The sequence below is a fragment of the Oryzias latipes genome, chromosome 3 (genome assembly GCF_053564925.1).
Source record: "Oryzias latipes strain Hd-rR chromosome 3, Olatipes_Hd-rR_3.1".
Lineage (NCBI taxonomy): Eukaryota > Metazoa > Chordata > Actinopteri > Beloniformes > Adrianichthyidae > Oryzias > Oryzias latipes.
Genome location: NC_136239.1, coordinates 3,534,027 through 3,541,721, shown reverse-complemented (window position 1 = coordinate 3,541,721; position 7,695 = coordinate 3,534,027).

Genomic DNA, 7,695 nt, shown 5'->3' with positions numbered 1-7,695 from the left:
ACAAAACCAAAGTTTGGAGTCATTGTTCAAAAATCTCTAGGAGGAGTTCGTTCTAGAACGAGGCCTGCAAATGACCAAAATACAGCAAAAATGACATATTGACACCAATATAGCAGACTTCCTGTGCGACTGACAGCTTGGTCCCAAGAGACTTTTTTGTAGGTTTCTATCTGATGAACATGTCCTGTAAAAATCAAGCTTGTATGTTAAAGAACATGCCGGGGCTCTCAAAAACAAACATGGTAGGTGGCGCTATTGAGCCGTTTTTTGTTCACCCTTGCAAGTGCTGTGTATCTAAGTTGGAGATATGTAAGAGGCCTCTCATTCTGAAATCTCAGCCTCGTGATACAAACGGCTGATTTTTTATGAATTTTTAATTATCTGACTGCAACGCAATCAACCACTTCCTGTTTGGCACTGGCTTGCGCAGGCACCGTCAGGTGTACACCCATGAAACTTTAGACGATGAGAGAAGACCCTTATGAGTATCTCCTGTTGTAATTTTATGAATGTCGGACAAAGCACAGAGAAAAGATAGGTCAGAATGTGACATAAAATGTATTTGTTAATATCTAGGTGGCGCTATGGAGCTCGTCCAAAATTGTCATATCCATTGGTTCAGAATGGAAGCCTCATCACCTCTATTGAATTTCAGTGAGATTGGACAAGGAATGTGCACGTGAGAGCAACTTTTGTGTGCATGGCGAGACGCCCAACTTCGCCGCTCTGTCACGACCACACCCCCGCATTGAAAGTTATGGCTTTTTATCAGAGTAAACATCAATGGCTTTTCAACAGGTGGACATCATTTTGAGGTGTGTCGGCTCATCCTACTTGGAGCAGTGATGCTCCAAGTAAAACATGTCATTTCCTTTTACCAGCAGGTGGCGCTACACCTGTTCTGGATTTTTCCACTTCTGATGTGGTCAGGGTCAGACTACAATCATGCATATCAATTTTGGATCAGATTGGATTTTGCATGGCTGAGTAATGGCCATTTTTCTTTTCATGGCGTGTTTTCAAAATGACCTCCATTTTCGACGCGCCGCCACGGTCACAAACATCCGTAAAAACTTAAAAGCTTCGCAATTTAACATCGGACATGTGTTTAGTTTACAAAACCAAAGTTTGGAGTCATTATTCACAAATCTCTAGGAGGAGTTCGTTCTAGAGCGAGGCCTGCAAATGTCCAAAATGGAGCAAAAATGACATATTGACCTCAATATATCAGACTTCCTGTGCGAGTGACAGGTGGGTCCTTTCAGACTTTTTTGTGGGTCTCCATCTGAAGAACATGCCCTGTAAAAATCAAGCTTGTACGTTAAAGCGTATGCGGGGCGTCGGGACAAAAGTCACTGTAGGTGGCGCTATCGAGCCATTTTTCTGCGCCCATGCCAATCTCCTATAAAATACGAAATTTTTCGCGACTCCTGATGTGTGTGCCAAATTTGGTGAGTTTTGGGGTATGTTAAAGGCCTCAAAAAGGCGACTCTTCCGGTAGAATAATAATAATAATAATAATTAAAGCTACAAGTAGCATTTAGCGGGCCCGAGCACGTGCGACCGCATGGCACGAGCGACCGCCCCGTGAGCAACGCCCTGCTCGAGCCATTCTCGTCGTTTTTTCTTGTCCATTCTGGAGCTCCAAGCTATTGTTAATACGACAGCAGCCTGGGGGGGGGGGGGGGGGGGGGGCTGTAATCTGTTGCCTTAAGGGACAAAGACTTTTGCATATAGCATGAAAAAAATTCAAGCAATGATGATAATTGCTATCACTGTCCCTAAGGATGAGAACAATAGAACTCATTCAATTTCCACTACAATGTCTAGATGAGTGTCAGCTATGTCTGATAACTTGGCCAATTAGCTGGACCGGGATCTTGCAAAGTGCAGGTGGTTAACGTCCAGTGTGATGAGTCTGTGGACGGCAACAGTACAGCATAGCTTTTGGTTTCCACAAGAGAAGAACTCCTGACACATCTGCCCTAACAGACAACTACAAGAGGAGTTGAAATGTATAACACGGTGAAGGAGTTTTTGTGCAGAAAAAGGTACAATTAGAAAAGCTGGTAGCAGTGACTGCAGATGGGACTCCTGCTATGATCAATAGACAAACAGGTTTCATCACTCACTGTAAAGCTGACCCAGACTTTCCAAAATGTCTGCATTACTGCTGCGTCATTCACCAGCAGGCCTTATGTGCAGAAGTGATTGGCTCTGGACATATAATGACTCTTATTCTGAAAATCGTAAACAACCTCAGCTGCAAAGCAAAACAGCACAGGATTTTTAAGGTGCTATTGGAGGAGATGTCTGTTGAATATGGTGAATATGAACATTGTGAATCTGAACTTGCATTCTTGACTGACATTACTGGAAAACTAAACCACTTGATCTGCGAGCTGCAAGACAATGGCAAAACTATTTTTTTTGACCAGCCTGCCTGAGCCAGTGTTTTTCTTGTGGGGATCTTTTCTGCCAGGGCTTGTCAGCTTGGTCAGTGGATGTTGCTGCAGTTGTCTCCCTTGCTGGGACAGCGGGAGTTAAACACAGCAGCTCACGGCTCTGAAGTGGACCCCGTTGCTGTCCCAGTCTGGATGGGCACTGTGGCGATGTTCCAATGGCCAGGCTGGCTCCTGGTATAAAGAGATTCCCAAATACCATTTCCTAACCGCAGAGCCAAGGATGTGTTTACATGTTTAGGTCAAAAATGTGATGGACAGCTTCATGTTGTCTAAACATGCCACCCTGTTATTAATCCAGTTGATATGGTTCTCCATCTGTGTCTAGGTGATAGAAAAGCATTTTTTTTATATTTAGAGCTCTAAGCAAACAAACAGTTGTCTATATAAAAGAGCTTTTACAATTGTGCACTTTTAGCAGGTCTCTGAGTTCATGTGACCAATGTATGGTGGATTATCACAGACCTTGTTTAAAACTGAAGGTGAGAGAGACTTAGAGAAATAGCTTCATTGTTCTGGAGTTCTTTGTTTCATCCACAGAAGAGTAGAATTGGTGATTGATTTTGAAAAGCTGCTGAAAAAAGTATCTTTTTCAAATTGCAATTTCTAACTTGGGTTTTACATTTTGTGTTCCATTTTTTGTGCTTTAATTGGGAAGCATTTGTTATTTGTTTGGTGTTTTTAAGGTTCTGCAAATATACACATCATTTTTTAGAGACATTTGTTATCAGTTGTGTTTGTTGATTTGTAGTTTAATTTCATTGGATGTATAGATGTCGTGTGGGGGGGAGGCTCGAGAGCAGGTAGGACCCAGGCGCAGAGACGGGAGGCAAACGGGTTCAGGGCAAGTGGGTTTATTTAACTAACAAAAAGCGCTGCAGAGCAGGATGACAAAACTAAAAACAAAAACTTACTGTGGCATGGCAAGGGACATGGACGCCAGACAAGAAGACGTGATCAACATGAGCAGAAGTTAATGGACCAGCACAGGAGGAAGGCAGAGACAAGACTTATATACAGACAGGGCAGACAAGACACAGGTGAACACGATTAGGGCAGATGGGGACCAAAGGAAGTAAAACTCAAGAAACATGACAAGACAGGAAACCTTTCAAAATAAAACAGGAAATAGAACCAAACAAGACAGAACAAGAACTAAAGCGGAAAAAAAGACAACAAACTGAAACCATGACAATAGAAAGGAAAAGAAGTTCAAACATTGATTATAAAAAAGGATATAAGAGATAAAAAAAAAAAGAAAAAGGAAAAGAAAAAAGATAAAATATTGATTTAATTGCATTTTGAATGAATAAAAAACAATGATTAATAGAATCAGAAATCAGAAAAAGTTTTATTGCCAGGTTCAGTAGAGCGCACTTTACAAAACGAGGAATTTGACTTGGTGTATAGTGCAATTAAGAATAAGTTAAAAATTAAGTTAACAACAACAACACACTATATACAGTAGAGTAAGGTGAATTAAAGTGGGAGCACAGATGGGCTGGGATGGTGGGGCCTGTAAGTGGCACCGACAGTCCTTTGGTGGGCGGGGGGGGGGGGGGGTCACCTGGGGGAGTTGGGGTACTGTTCAGCAGGTTGACTGCAGTGGGGAAGAAGCTGTTCTTGTGGCGCGAGGTCCTGGTCCTGATGGACCGGAGCCTCTTGCCAGGAGGGAGGGGCCGAAAGAGATTATGTCCTGGATGAGAGGGGTTGGCTACAATCCTGGCTGCCCGCCTCCAGGTCCTGGAGATGTGCAGCTCCTGGAGAGACGGGAGGTGGCAGCCGATCACCTTCTCTGCTGAGTGGATGACGCGTTGCAGCTTGGCCTTGTCTCTGGCCGTGGCCGCAGCGAACCAGACTGTGATGGAGGACGTGAGGGTGGATTCGATGATGGCGGTGTAAAAGTCTACCAGCATCTTTTCAGGGAGGTGAAACTTCTTCAGCTGCCTCAGGAAGTACATCCTCTGCTGGACCTTCTTAGTGATGGAGCTGATGTTCTGCTCCCACTTGAGGTCCTGGCTGATGATGGTTCCCAGGAAGCAGAAGGACTCCACAGAGGTCACCGGGGAGTCACAGAGGATGACAGGGGGGAGGGGGGCTGGGGCCTTCCTGAAGTCCACTGTCATCTCCACTGTCTTCAGAGCATTAAGCTCCAGGTTGTTAGCGCTGCACTATGACACCAGCCTGGCTATTTCACTCCTGTAGGCCGACTCATCTCCGTCAGAGATGAGGCCGATGAGTGTGGTGTCGTCAGCCAACTTCAGGAGTTTGACAGACAGGTGACCAGCTGTGCAGCTGTTTGTGTACAGGGAGAGTAACAGGGGTGAAAGGACACAGCCCTGGGGGGATCCGGTGCTTGTGGTCCGAGTATCTGAGACGAGCTTCCCCAGCCTCACATACTGCTGTCTGTCCGTCAGGAAGTCTGTGATCCACCTGCAGGTGGAGTCAGGCACATTCATCTTGGAGAGTTTTTAATACTAAAGATGTATGAAAGACATACCGAAAAAATATGTCTTTCAGTGTTTAACTGGCTGTCTTTGGATTATGCATGCCTGAATAATGGCCATTCTTACTCCTCATCTCTCTGTTCACTGCTTGCTAATTTACATAGCAGGGGTCCCAGCAGGAGGGGGCGGGGTTGTAACACGACTCCTTCAGCAGAGCCAGGCTGAGAGAGGCTTTGACATGTAAGATGTTAGATGTTAGAATGCCAGATGTTAGAATGACCAGTTCATTTTATATCTATGAAAATATTCAGGGAGCTATGGGACATGTTCAGCTTTAGGTCTGTGAAAATTGGTGTCGATTGTTGAAACATAAGTTACCATAAAAAAATGTTTGTTTGGAGTCTAGACAGATTTAACACAGGTTTTTGGATGAAAAGGATTTTTTATAAATCATCTGTTACACTTTTAAGTCTGAAAAAAATATGGAAGGCAGCAAACACAGATCCCTACCGTTTTTAATTTTTTTGTGCTGATATTTGAAAGATAAGTTATGCAAAAAAATAGGTGTTTGCAGTTTTGCCTAAAAAGACGTTTTCGGACCTTTTTGGATGTAATGCTCTCTAAGATGTCACCTGTAACTTCAATCATTCTGAATTTTTTTAGGAAGCAGTAGCACATAAATGCCTATGAAAGTTGAATTCTTGGTGCTGATAACCTAAACAGAATTTATGCTAAAAATCTTTGTTCAGTCCAAAATTTCATTAAAAAAATCAAGTGATGAAGTTTCTCGTAGACCCTATAGTGTTACATATCAAAGCTGGAGGTTATTAAAGGCATCTAATTCTGAAATCTCAGCTTCCTGAGACAAACGGCTGATTTATAATAAATTTCTATTATTTGGGTGCACATAATCGACCACTTCCTGTTACGCAGGCACCGTCAGGTGTACACCCATGAAACTTTACATGATGAGAGAGGACCCTTCTGAGTATCTCCAGTTTTAATTTCATGCACATCGGACAAAGCAAAGAGAAAATACAGGGCAGAATGTGCCCAATGCAATAACTAGGTGGCGCTATAGAGCTCGTCCAAGATTGTCATATCCATGGGTTCAGAATAGAAGCTTCATCATATCCATTGAATTTCAGTGAGATTGGACAAGGAATGTGCACGTGAGAGCAACTTTTGTGTGCATAGCGAGATGCCCAACTTTGCCGCTCTGTCACGACCACACCCCCGCATTGAAAGTTATGGTTTTTTGTCAGAGTAAACTTCAATGGCTTTTCAACAGGTGGACGTCATTTTCAGGTGTGTCGGCTCATCCTACTTGGAGCAGTGATGCTCCAAGTCTAACATGTCATTTCCACTTGCCAGCAGGTGGCGCTACACTTTTTCCAGATTCTTTCACTGCAGATGTGTTCAGAGTCAGACTACAATCATGCATATCAATTTTGGATCAGATTGGATTATGCATGGCTGAGTAATGGCCATTTTTCTTTTCATGGCGTGTTTTCGAAACAACGTCGAATTTCTACGCGCCGCCACGGTCACAAACAACCGTAAAAACTTAAAAGCTTCGCAATTTAACATCGGACATGTGTCTAGTTTACAAAACCAAAGTTTGTAGTCATTATTCACAAATCTCTAGGAGGAGTTCGTTCTAGAGCGAGGCCTGCAAATGTCCAAAATAGAGCAAAAATGACATATTGACCTCAATATATCAGACTTCCTGTGCGAGTGACAGGTGGGTCCTTTCAGACTTTTTTGTAAGTCTCCATCTGAAGAACATGCCCTGTAAAAATCAAGCTTGTACGTTAAAGCGTATGCGGGGCGTCGGGACAAACGTCACTGTAGGTGGCGCTATCGAGCCGTTTTTGTGCGCCCATGCCAATCTCCTATAAAATACGAAATTTTTCGCGACTCCTGATGTGTGTGCCAAATTTGGTGAGTTTTGGGGTATGTTAAAGGCCTCAAAAAGGCGACTCTTCCGGTAGAATAATAATAATAATAATAATAAACATTCGAATTACAATAGGGTCCTTGCACTCCGTGCTCGGGCCCTAATAATAATAAACATTCGAATTACAATAGGGTCCTTGCACTCCGTGCTCGGGCCCTAATTAAAGCTACAAGTAGCATTTAGCGGGCCCGAGCACGTGCCACCGCCTGGCACGAGCGACCGCCCCGTGAGCAACGCCCTGCTCGAGCCATTCTCGTCGTTTTTTCTTGTCCATTCTGGAGCTCCAAGCTAATGTTAATATGACAGCAGCCTGTGGGGGGGGGGAGGACTATAATCTGTTGCTTTAAAGGACAAAGACTTTTGCATATAGCATGAAAAAAATTCTTAAATCTAAGCCTCGTTTAGACCTGCTCATTTTCTCATCAAGTAGAAGAAGGTTTTTATCAGATTAAGAAACAAGCAATGATGATAATTGCTATCACTGTCCCTAAGGATGAGAACAATAGAACTCATTCAATTTCCACTACAATGTCTAGATGAGTGTCAGCTATGTCTGATAACTTGGCCAATTAGCTGGACCGGGATCTTACAAAGTGCAGGTGGTTTAACGTCCAGTGTGATGAGTCTGTGGACGGCAACAGTTCAGCATAGCTTTTGGTTTCCACAAGAGAAGAATTCCTGACACATCTGCCCTAACAGACAACTACAAGAGGAGTTGAAATGTATAACACGGTGAAGGAGTTTTTGTGCAGAAAAAGGTACCATTAGAAAAGCTGGTAGCCATACCTGCAGACGGGGCTCCAGCTATGATTGACCGACAAACAGG